General features: G+C 44.8%; 3 non-coding genes across 3 annotated transcripts; all 3 read left to right on the top strand.

Annotated features, from left to right (window-relative positions):
- Positions 1–6,804: 6,804 nt before the first annotated feature.
- Trnar-ccu (transfer RNA arginine (anticodon CCU)) lies at positions 6,805–6,877 on the top strand. The gene has a single exon. It is a non-coding gene; the product is annotated as a tRNA-Arg (tRNA).
- A 477-nt stretch (positions 6,878–7,354) lies between these two features.
- On the top strand, positions 7,355–7,427 carry Trnar-ccu (transfer RNA arginine (anticodon CCU)). Its single transcript has one exon. It is a non-coding gene; the product is annotated as a tRNA-Arg (tRNA).
- Positions 7,428–7,925: 498 nt separating this feature from the next.
- Positions 7,926–7,998, top strand: Trnar-ccu (transfer RNA arginine (anticodon CCU)). The gene has a single exon. It is a non-coding gene; the product is annotated as a tRNA-Arg (tRNA).
- Positions 7,999–12,549: the final 4,551 nt, after the last annotated feature.

Raw genomic sequence — 12,549 nt, 5'->3', positions numbered from 1 at the left:
TTTTACTCACTGGGGCAAAATCACTCTCACCACATACAGGTGTAATAGTTGAGAAAGTTGGCGTTTCTGAGTGCTTACAGGTATCACAGGTATGACGACGATATGAAAATGCGCACTTACTGACAACCTGAAACGAAACGACGGCCATTATCAATCGACCTTTAGCTGCCGAAGTGTTTCAAAGCGTGATGACGCTGTGAAAGGAAACGCTATTTTAAAATTACTTGTTGGTAAACAGTATGACCCATATGAATAGTCACTTAACTGTCTTGTGTGCAGGACTTGGAGTTCAGAAAGGGAATACAATAAGACGGCAGGTATAAGAATTGCCAGCAGAAAGTAGGTGCCTGGACTTCGATTTGTCTGAGTATGTACAGGCACACAGGAAAGGCTCATGCGACGTCCTGACTCTCTGCAGACGTAGAGTAGCGCACCAGGAAGGGTACACTTGGCAAGTGTTGATTTGAGCGAGCACTCCGCCAGCATAACGCCAGTCAGCCTCTGTGGCCTAATGGATCATTCGAGCCGCAGCCACGGCGCGGGACGGACGTGTGGCGACAGCGCTGGCGCTTTGGTGTCAACAACGGCTGTGTCGCTGGTACAAGGTCTGTTTTGTATCGCTTCTTTCGTTCTTGCGTCTTGTGTAGCAGTTATTTGAAGACAGAATGAATACGGTTAATGTTTTGAGAAAAGATACGATCAAATTTGCATTTGACAGAAACTTTGTGAGACCGAAAGCGTTTGAGATTAAACAGTGGTTTATGGAGAAAGTACAGATTTCTTTTGATGATGTTGTTGGCGTTCATTTATCATTTGTTTCCAATGCTGCCTTTGTTAAATTGCACAGTCCTGACTTATGTTCTTCTATAGTAGATAAATGTGGTGGTGTTATCAAGTTTAATCATTCAGATGGGTCTGTCAGTGATGTTATCGTTTCTCATGCTGGACTTGGTATCAGGACTATTAGAGTCTTTGAGTTGCCCTTCGAGGTTCCGGCCGAAGAGATAAATAAAGTTCTTAGGCCATATGGTAGGATTATTTCGAACATTGCAGAGAAATGGTCAGAGTCCTATATGTTTCCGGTCTTGAACGGTGTTCGTCAAATTAAGATAGAACTTCAGAGGCACATACCTTCATACATCACTGTGTGTGGCTATCGAGCTGTCGTTATATATGACGGACAACCCCGAACTTGCGCTCTCTGTAATTCGACTGAGCACATTAGGAATGAGTGCACTAAGCGGCGTGTTCCACAGCTGCCGGCTGCAGACACTGCACTTTCAGGCCCGGCGGTTAATCTCAAGTTAACCTACGCGGCCGCTGCATACACTCGCGACCCCGTAGTACCGGCCCCCGCAGGGCATGGGGAAGCTCCCTCTGCACACGCGGTACCCGAGAATAACTTAGTACCGAATGTCGGTGCAGCTGTTCGGGAAACGGACGAGCGGCCCTCACTTGCTGCAACAAGTGAGATCTCCATTACGACTGAACGTTTGTCAGGTGTGCAGCAGGAGGTACTGCACACCGCAGAAATTGACATTGCACGGCATTCTTCGACTTTCCAACACGGGGGTCCGACGGCTTCAGATCAGTCAGAAAAGGATACTGCAGGTCCACCAGTCCTACATCCAGAGGTAACTGACGGGCCAACGGAGGCAACGTCGGATGGAGGAGACGTGGGAAAAGCAAATGCGACTGGCCACCACAGTGTGCAGGAAGCAGATTCTGGCAAACCACCTAACGTTAGCGATGCGCTGGTGACGGATCCAAACACAGGGCCTACAAACGACACTGACAACAGAAATTTCGATAAACAGAAGGGACAGAAGTCGTCAGAGGATTCCCCCACAACCTCAGCGGGCAAATCTCCAGACTCGTCTCCTGTGAAATCCCCGAGGAGAAGAAGAAACTCCAAGAAACGGAGATTGGCTCATGAAGCTGCCGAGAGTTTGGCTCCTGCTTTACGAGACAAGCTCCGGTCCATACAGGGGAAAGACAGGGTGTTGGAAGGTTCTGCTCCGGCAAGTGCCAACGAGGGCCCTACAGAACACGGCAGTCTTATGCAGTCTGCAAACGGACGCCAACCATCCCCTAACGAGATCAACACTACGACTGCAGATATCGTAGACGCACCCGCGCTCGATCGCAGTACTTTAGGGACCAAACTGGACTGGGCAGAAGACGGAGACGAATGTACTGATGAAGATATGGAAACAACTTCCCTAAAAGACGAAGACAACTTTTATTAACGGAGTGGGCTTCCCGAATGTTATGTGTCATACGAAGGAAAAATACGAACGACGACAGGGCGGGAGTATTTATTGATCCTTAGTACAACTTCAGCTAGAATTACTCATATATCAGTCTGGAACAAACGTATCACGTGACTACATTAAACATCAATAAAATACAGAATGAACTTAAAGTGGCTGCTCTTAGAGACTTTTTATATCAGTCTGACACAGATATTGCCTTCTTACAAGAAGTTCATGTTAGGGATCTGTATGTAGCTGGGTATAAACAAGTTTTAAATGTAGCTCCTGAGTGTCATTGTGGGACAGCGATCCTTGTCAGGGAAGGGATCGAACTGAAAGATGTATGTTTGTTGGATTCAGGGAGGGGCATTAGATGTACAATTTTTAATGCAACTTTTATCAATATCTATGCTCCGTCGGGAAATAATGCTAGGTACGAGAGGGCTAGGTTTTTTAAAAGTGATATTTTAACTTTACTTAAAGACAACCCGAGGGAGGTTCTCATCGGCGGCGATTGGAACTGCGTTTTAAAGGAAAAGGGCCAACGTCCAAATTTTAATAAATCCCGCGAACTTGATTGTCTAATCCACCACATGAAATGGAAAGACGCGTGGGAAATAAAATATCCCACTGCGGTCCGATTTACCTATGTCAGTAGTCGGTCGCAAAGCCGCATTGATGGAATCTATGTTTCCTCAAATTTAGAGGGGAGAAAGTTACAGTAATTGAAGTCATACTTTCTCCGACCACCTAGGCGTAAGGTGCAGTGTGAAATTACTGAAGCAGACGAATTACTGGGGTAGGCCTCTGTGGAAATTAAACATCACCATGTTGGCAGAGAACTCTCTCGCAGATCTCATAGCAGCGACTTGGCAGGCCTGTCTGAGGCAGCGTTATAAATATAGAACTAATATAGAGTGGGGGATCTCTGTTGCCAAGAAAAAATTACGAGCTACTCTGATAGAGTACAGTAAAGATCGAGCGAGGTGGGTCCGACATACGATTGAATTCCACTATGCTTGCTTACGCGACCTCTACGAGCAGCCGATGACTCAAGACATTTTCCTACAAATTAACAGAACCAAAGCCAAGCTCCTAGCTCTCAAGAGGTCACAGTTAGAGGGTTTAAAAATCAAATCACACACACCGACTGTTGTCGAAGAGGAAATTACCTCAATATATCACCTAATCCGCCATGCACAACTAAGGAGAAGGAATTTTATTGAGTACCTCCGAGCTGAGGACACGAGCGTCCTGACAGATCAAAAAGCCATTATGAATGAGGTTTTTCGATTTTATGATACCCTTTATGGTGAACGGCCGATTGACGAACCGGTAGTGAGAGACTTCTTATCGACATCTAGCATTGAGAACACAATAACGGAAGAGGATACCCTCTCTATTAGAACGGCAATAACCGAAGAGGACGTATTCGACTTATTGAAATCGTCACCTTCTCAGAAATCACCGGGCCCTGACGGACTACCTTTAGAGTTTTATAGAACTTACTGGCATATAATAGGTCACACTTTTACTGCCATTGTAAATGAAGTCTTGCATGGAGAGGTCGTCCCGCCGGAATTTAAACAGTGTATCACGGTGCTTCTTCCGAAAGGTCGGCACACAGAAATAAAGGATATCGGTAAAATGAGACCCATCACCTTAATGAATTCTGACTACAAAATAATAGCGCGGGTCTTCAAAGAGAGATTACGGCCGGTCTTCGACAAGGCCATTGGGTGCCATCAGACCTGTCTTCCTGGACGCAGCATGTTCAAGACTGTCAGTGAATATAGGGACATAGTCGCAATCTTTTCTAACACCACTGAACCAGGCGGTCTTGCTTTTATAGACTTCGCCAAGGCTTTTGATAGGGTCAACCATCGAAACCTTTTTCAAACCTTGACGTATATGGGATTAACTGCTCCGAATGTGAATATTTTCGCTAACATTTTAACAGGTATCCACACCAAGATATGCCTGAATGGACACTACACTAAGGATATTTTGATCAGAAATGGAGTCCCCCAGGGGAGTCCTTTATCCATGATGATGTATGTTGTCGCGCTGGAACCTCTTTTGAAACGTTTAACTGCTGCTTTAGGTGGTACCGCCGTCTCTGGTACGAAGAAAGTTACCAATGCTTACGCTGACGACGTTGGTGTGATAATAAGAAGCAATGCAGACATAATACGTTTAACAGAAAATTTGCAGCTTTACTGCAACGCAACGGGTGCAGTAGTTAATGAGGCGAAGAGTGCTTTTTTACCTCTTAACGGTCTCACGGAAGCTCCGATTGCTTGGGCGAAATGTGTCGACCATCATACAGCCCTGGGTGTCACCTTTTATAGTTGTCCCCTACGCACGATTGCATCCAACTGGAAAACTATGTTGGACAGGATTCGAGGTGCTCTCATGTTACATCATATGAGAGAGCTCAACATAAAGCAAAAAACTAAACTTGTAAATATTTCTGTTCTCTCTAAGGCTATGTATGTGGGACAAATTTTACCCATCCCTAAACAAGTAGCAAAAGCTATTATGTCGACAGTCTGTCGCTACATTTGGCAAGGAGAAATTTTTAGAGTAGCTGCTGCAATGATTACCTTAAAACCGGACGAAGGAGGACTTGATCTAACGGATATCCAGACGAAAACTACTGCTCTGTTTATAAAGCGATCCCTGCGCCTCATTGAGGACCACCCGACCAGTGTAACGTCACAATTGTTCAAATTTTTTCGACCTGCCAGTTTGGAGCCACCTGTCAATATTAGCACGATCAATTATAAATTGAAACATATTAGATTTTACTATTTGGAGATCAGCTACATGGAATCTGTTTTACAAGACATACATCAACGGAACTGCCGCTCCATGGTCGATCGTTTACGATCAAAAGCTACCCAACACAAGCAGGAGACCAAGTTCCCACATCGCAACTGGAAACACATTTGGAGAAATCTCCATAATAAATTCCTTCCTACAGACGTCCAAGTGGCATGGTATAGGGTAGTAAATGATATTGTTAGTACCAATGCGAAATTATATTCCATCGGACTTTGTGACACAAATAAATGTCTACAATGTTCTGCACCTGATACTTTATCCCATCGGTTCCTTTGTAAAGGATATAGAGACATATGGAACGACCTTAGGGAACAGATTTGTTTCATTAAGCGAACTGATGGTCGAGAAATTACATTGGATGCTATATTTTTCCCGGATGAGATTCTCTTTCCTCCACAAAAAAACAATGCAGTACTATGGCTCCTGGGACATTTTATCTACTACGTTGTCAATAAACAAGGACATGACAATATTCCGGAATTTACGGAATTTATACGAAGACAATATTACAAAGTGTATCGTAAAAAGGATCACAAAAAGAATTTCGGCAATATGTTGAACATTCTTTTCGAGAGACATGGAGTGGGATAACTGAGTACAGTTCCGCGATCAACTTGGAAGAGTGCTAAAGTAGGGGATCGCTGTTGAGGGCGACGTACGGTGGGGACTTCGAGGGCCCCGAGGCCGCTACGGTAGCCGAGAAGGCCTCAACAGAACCCTGAAAACGCTCCACTTCCAAGTGTCGCATCAGGCGGAAGCATGCACGACTTACTCGTTTTGAAACTCGCCGGACATTAAAGATTTTTGTGTATCTATGTACGTATATATATATTTATTATTTTCTTTTCCGTGGGAGGCATTTCTTTAGTTCCAAAAGGGACCACGCCTACAGTGGCCCAGGATGAAGTGGAAACGTACCAGAAGACTTGTACTTCCATTACTCCAATTTTATTATTTTACCATGTTTGCAGGAAAACATATTTTGGTTTACTAATTTAACGAAGTAAAAGAGAGACTACAGCGGAGAAGCTAGCCGAAGAAGGCAGAAAAGGTGAGCGTATGGATGGGCTGTATGGGGAGAAGGGAGGCCCATATAAAAAAAAAATAATAAAAAATAAAAAATAAAGAAAAAAAAATTAAAAAAAATGGATAAGGCATCGGTCTCCTAAACCGGGGATTGTGGGTTCGAGTCCCACCAGAGGTACACGTTTTACTCACTGGGGCAAAATCACTCTCACCACATACAGGTGTAATAGTTGAGAAATTTGGCGTTTCTGAGTGCTTACAGGTATCACAGGTATGACGACGATATGAAAATACGCACTTACTGACAACCTGAAACGAAACGACGGCCATTGTCAATCGACCTGTTAGCTGCGGAAGTGTTTCAAAGCGAGATGGCGCTGTGAAAGGGAACGCTATTTTAAAATTACTTGTTGGTAAACAGTATGACCCATATGAATAGTCACTTAACTGTCTTCTGTGCAGGACTTGGAGTTCAGAAAGGGAATAGCCTAAGACGGCAGGAATAAGAATTTCCAGCAGAAAGTAGGTGCCTGGACTTCGATACGTCTATGTACAGGCACACAGGAAAGGCTCATGCGACGTCCTGACTCTCTGCAGATGTAGAGTAGCGCATCATGAAGGGTACACTTGGCAAGTGTCGATTTGAGCGAGCACACCGCCAGCTAAACGCCAGTCAGCCTCTGTGGCCTAATGGATAAGGCATCTGTCTCCTAAACCGGGGATTGTGGGTTCGAGTCCCACCAGAGGTACACGTTTTACTCACTGGGGCAAAATCACTCTCACCACATACAGGTGTAATAGTTGAGAAAGCTGGCGTTTCTGACTGCTTACAGGTATCACAGGTATGACGACGATATGAAAATACGCACTTACTGACAACCTGAAACGAAACGACGGCCATTGTCAATCGACCTGTTAGCTGCGGAAGTGTTTCAAAGCGAGATGGCGCTGTGAAAGGGAACGCTATTTTAAAATTACTTGTTGGTAAACAGTATAACTGTCTTCTGTGCAGGACTTGGAGTTCAGAAAGGGAATAGCCTAAGACGGCAGGTATAAGAATTGCCAGCAGAAAGTAGGTGCCTGGACTTCGATACGTCTATGTACAGGCACACAGGAAAGGCTCATGCGACGTCCTGACTCTCTGCAGACGTAGAGTAGCGCATCAGGAAAGGTACACTTGGCAAGTGTCGATTTGATCGAGCACACCGCCAGCTAAACGCCAGTCAGCCTCTGTGGCCTAATGGATAAGGCATCGGTCTCCTAAACCGGGGATTGTGGGTTCGAGTCCCACAAGAGGTACACGTTTTACTCACTGGGGCAAAATCACTCTCACCACATACAGGTGTAATAGTTGAGAAAGTTGGCGTTTCTGACTGCTTACAGGTATCACAGGTATGACGACGATATGAAAATACGCACTTACTGACAACCTGAAACGAAACGACGGCCATTGTCAATCGACCTGTTAGCTGCGGAAGTGTTTCAAAGCGAGATGGCGCTGTGAAAGGGAACGCTATTTTAAAATTACTTGTTGGTAAACAGTATGACCCATATGAATAGTCACTTAACTGTCTTCTGTGCAGGACTTGGAGTTCAGAAAGGGAATAGCCTAAGACGGCAGGTATAAGAATTGCCAGCAGAAAGTAGGTGCCTGGACTTCGATACGTCTATGTACAGGCACACAGGAAAGGCTCATGCGACGTCCTGACTCTCTGCAGACGTAGAGTAGCGCATCAGGAATGGTACACTTGGCAAGTGTCGATTTGATCGAGCACACCGCCAGCTGAACGCCAGTCAGCCTCTGTGGCCTAATGGATAAGGCATCTGTCTCCTAATCTGGGGATTGTGGGTTCGAGTCCCACCAGAGGTACACGTTTTACTCACTGGGGCAAAATCACTCTCACCACATACAGGTGTAATAGTTGAGAAAGTTGGCGTTTCTGACTGCTTACAGGTATCACAGGTATGACGACGATATGAAAATACGCACTTACTGACAACCTGAAACGAAACGACGGCCATTGTCAATCGACCTGTTAGCTGCGGAAGTGTTTCAAAGCGAGATGGCGCTGTGAAAGGGAACGCTATTTTAAAATTACTTGTTGGTAAACAGTATGACCCATATGAATAGTCACTTAACTGTCTTCTGTGCAGGACTTGGAGTTCAGAAAGGGAATAGCCTAAGACGGCAGGTATAAGAATTGCCAGCAGAAAGTAGGTGCCTGGACTTCGATACGTCTGAGTATGTACAGGCACACAGGAAAGGCTCATGCGACGTCCTGACTCTCTGCAGACGTAGAGTAGCGCATCAGGAAGGGTACACTTGGCAAGTGTCGATTTGAGCGAGCACACCGCCAGCTAAACGCCAGTCAGCCTCTGTGGCCTAATTCATTCTGGCTTTAGCCGTCGCCGCGTTCGGACGTGCTTGTTGTTTGCTCTGCACACGATTGCGCTATCGCCGGTGCTTTGTGTTTACCTACAGCTGTCTGTGCATTTTCGTAGTATTATTGCGTTTGGTGGTCCTGATAAGTGTTTTTGAAGTGTTATCGTCCGTTTTCCGTTTCGTTCTTCGTCGCGATTTCGGTTTCGACCGGAATTTCGCCGGCACTGAAGACCATGTCTGACACCGTCAGGTAGAATACGTTAGTCTTCTCGTTCGAGAATGAAACCCGGCCGGTCCAACCCACTGCACTGGAGATCCATGATTGGCTCACAGAGGTAATCTGTATCAATTCTGACTCTGTTCACACCACGCAGTTAGATGCTGAAAAATACTGTGTTTATGTTAAATTTCTGAACTCCGTGACTGTCGATAAGTTACTTGCAAAATGGGGTAATTCTGTTGAATTTGTTCATCGATATGTTTCAAAAAGTAATGTTTCTGTACAGAAAGCTGATATCATGTACACCAATGTGAGGATTTTGAATGTTCCTATCGAAGTTGACAATCAGTTGATCAAAGACGCTCTATCTAAATATGGGGAAGTTAAATCCATCTATAACGAACGATGGTCGAAGCTGTACAAGATACAGTGTTATAATGGCATTAGGTCCGTCGAAATGGAGGTGAAAGCCAATATTCCGTCCCACATATCTGTTGCAGGTCATAAAGCACATGTTGTTTATTCTGGACAGGAGCGTACGTGTAATATTTGTAACGAGACAGGTCATTTCAGACAAGATTGTCCACGCCGTGTTTTTGTCCTCCGGAATAATCTAACACAGCGTCAAAAATTGACCCTTAGCGACGTCTTACCAAGCAGCAACTCCCCTCCTTCTGCTAATGACAGTGGTGCAGGTACTTCTACGATGCCCGCTATACCTAACACAGAGTTCCCCCCTCTGCAATTAGTAACAAGTCACCCTTCTGTTCCCGAATGCGATCTTCAGAATAAGAAACGACCGTTGGAAGCGACTGATGACGGCTCGGACGGCGAGTCCTCTCGCAATCCCCCCTCCACCCGCAAACAGAAGCAGTGTGATGCAGATGTGTTAGAGGACACAGACAGTACATGTAGGGACGTGACGACAGCGGCAAAGGCAACCCACCCGCTGTCGGCTGCCGCACAGGTACCAACAGCCCACGGCGGCGAAGCCGTATCGGTTGTCGCGGCGACAGACAAGCCGCACTCCGAACCCTATGAAGTGACGGACCAGACCCGCATTCACGAACTCACTGACCTCCAACCAACCGATTCAGTCAGTGCCCTGGATTTAGTGCCGGAAGGACAAGGAAGTGGAAGTCATAAACAGGACACTGTTGAGGCAGCTTCGGTCTCAACGGTGGTGAAGATAGACAACGCGAAGGACGGCGCGTTGAACCAAGATGTCCAAAGACGTAGACTCAAACCGCAACCTAATCTCAAAGCTTCCCGTAACCAAAGCAAACAACAACCTGGACAAGATGATGCAACGGCCAAGAATGTCCTGTATGAAATTATTAAGGAAAAACCTAAGGATGTACCTTCAAGTAACATTAGTGATGGAAAGCCCCTCTGCAAAACTAAAACCCGAGAACTTAGGAATACTCCACCAAACTGAGGATCACAATTCAACAACAAAAAAAGGGAAACAAAAAAAAATCGTTGAACCGCTTTATGTTCTGATTGTCCTATTGTCTTAGTCATTTTTCGGAGGAACCAAAAGCAGTGGTTCACGTATTTTCCATACTCAAATGTATTTCTCTGTAGATTATTATTGTAGGAGCTTGTTGAAGTGGAGTAGTTTATCCCTTCTAGAAGTGACACAGCTCCCTGGTTTTATCATTATTTTACTATTTTTTTGTTTATTCATTTATGTACTTTTTTATGTAAACTAAATGTCCCAGGCGTATACACTTGCAACTATCAATATTAACAGGATTACATCGGCGGCTAAAATTGCAGCGCTCAAAGAGTACCTATATGAGTCAGGAACGGACATTGTTTTCCTACAAGAAGTTGTACTCACTAACCTTACAGTGCCATGGTATTTGTCTATTTTAAATGTCTCGCTTGACACTAACATAGGGACAGCAATTTTAGTCAGGGAGGGGATCCCTGTCACAGATATTGAAAGACTGGACTCCGGCAGAGCGATAGGTATAAAAGTCTTTGGTTTTACCCTTATCAATCTGTATGCCCCTTCCGGCACATCCAATAGAATGGTAAGAGCACAGTTCTTTAATGAAGAGATCATTTATTTATTGCGGAAAAACCCAAAGGATCTTATAATCGGCGGTGATTTTAATTGTGTGATCAATAAAAAAGACCAGGTTCCAAATTTTAATAACTGCAATGAACTGAAGCGTTTTGTCACTGTTTTACAGCTTAAAGATGCTTGGGAAATAACGTATCCCACATTTGTGGCTTTCACATATATCGGTCCTCAATCACGAAGTAGAATTGACAGACTCTACATATCGCAAAGTCTAGTCAGCTCCTTCATTAAAGCGGAGACGACTCCTGTCTACTTTTCTGATCATAGTGCCGTGCTTGCTACCGTCAGCCTTACTGTGCAACCTACTCGTCGTTTCAGAAGTCAATGGCACCTTAACATGTCACTGATGCAGGAAGACGGACTAGAAGAAAGTTTGACAGAAGCGTGGGCCATGTGTCTCCGCTCTGTAAACAGGCATGTGTCAGTACTAGAGTGGTGGTGCAACAGGGCAAAGCCCAAACTGCGGAAAGTTCTCATTCATTATGGTGCACGACGATCGAAGGACTTGAAAAATTCCATAGAATTTTATTACACCATGCTGAGAAATCTATATGAGCAGGCAGACACTTCCAACATCCGTCTGGTAGATATCAAGCGAACCAAGGCCAAATTGCTCAGCATTAAAAGACAGCTGATGGAGGGTCTGAAAATAAAATCAAAGGCTAAAACCGTCGTGGAGGATGAACATGCTTCCTTGTACCATCTACTGCGGCACGAAAGAAATAGGAGACGCACGTTCATCGATGGACTTCAGTCTGAAAATGGCGAGACACTCGTGACTCAGAGAGATATCGTCAATGCAGTGCGCAGGTATTACGAAGATCTATACTCAGTCGGTCCGGTATGTGAAGAGTCCTTCGATGAGTACCTTAATTCCATAGCTCCTCAGGTGTCAGACGAGGAAAACGAAAACCTTCTCGTCGAGTGTACTAACGAAGAACTCTACAGAACCATCTGCAAGTCTCCTTTGACGAAATCACCGGGACCGGATGGATTGCCTGTTGAATTTTATATACGTTACTGGCCTTTGATTGGTGACATGTTTACCCGAATGACGAACGAGATACTTCAGGGAAAACAAATACCTTCAGTTTTTAAAGAGAGCACAATAGTACTCATTCCAAAAACTACTGCAAAAACAAACCTTAATAACTTTCGTCCCTATCTCTCTGTTAAACTCTGATTATAAAATCATCGGCAGAATTATAAACAACAGACTCTCACAGGTCGCTACAAAGATAGTAAGCTCACACCAGTCGTGTGTTCCTAATAGAAGTATTTTTAAAGGCATAGCGGAATATAGAGATGTAATTGCAATCACTGCTGTGACCAACATCAAATGTGCTATCATGTTTATTGACTACCAGAAAGCTTTTGATCGTGTCGATCATAGATTCCTTAATGCCACACTGAAGAAAACAGGTTTTAATGAGCGCGTCCTAAGTGTGATTAGACATATCGCAACAGGAATCAGCGCCTGTGTATCAGTCAACAGCCAGAGGACAAAGCAGTTCCAGATCAGGCGTGGCGTGCCTCAAGGAAGCCCCCTCTCAATGCTCCTCTTCGTGCTGTCTTTAGAGCCTTTTCTCCGCAGTGTTCACGTCAGCCTGACTGGCCTCACATTATCTGGACACCGAACTGTTATAAACGCATATGCCGATGATGTCGGAGTCGTACTGCGTAATGCCGAAGACATTTCGAAATTGGAAATACTAATTAAGAA

This window comes from Schistocerca cancellata, chromosome 1 (assembly GCF_023864275.1).
Source record: "Schistocerca cancellata isolate TAMUIC-IGC-003103 chromosome 1, iqSchCanc2.1, whole genome shotgun sequence".
Taxonomy (NCBI): domain Eukaryota; kingdom Metazoa; phylum Arthropoda; class Insecta; order Orthoptera; family Acrididae; genus Schistocerca; species Schistocerca cancellata.
This window is presented reverse-complemented; position numbering and strand designations above follow the sequence as displayed.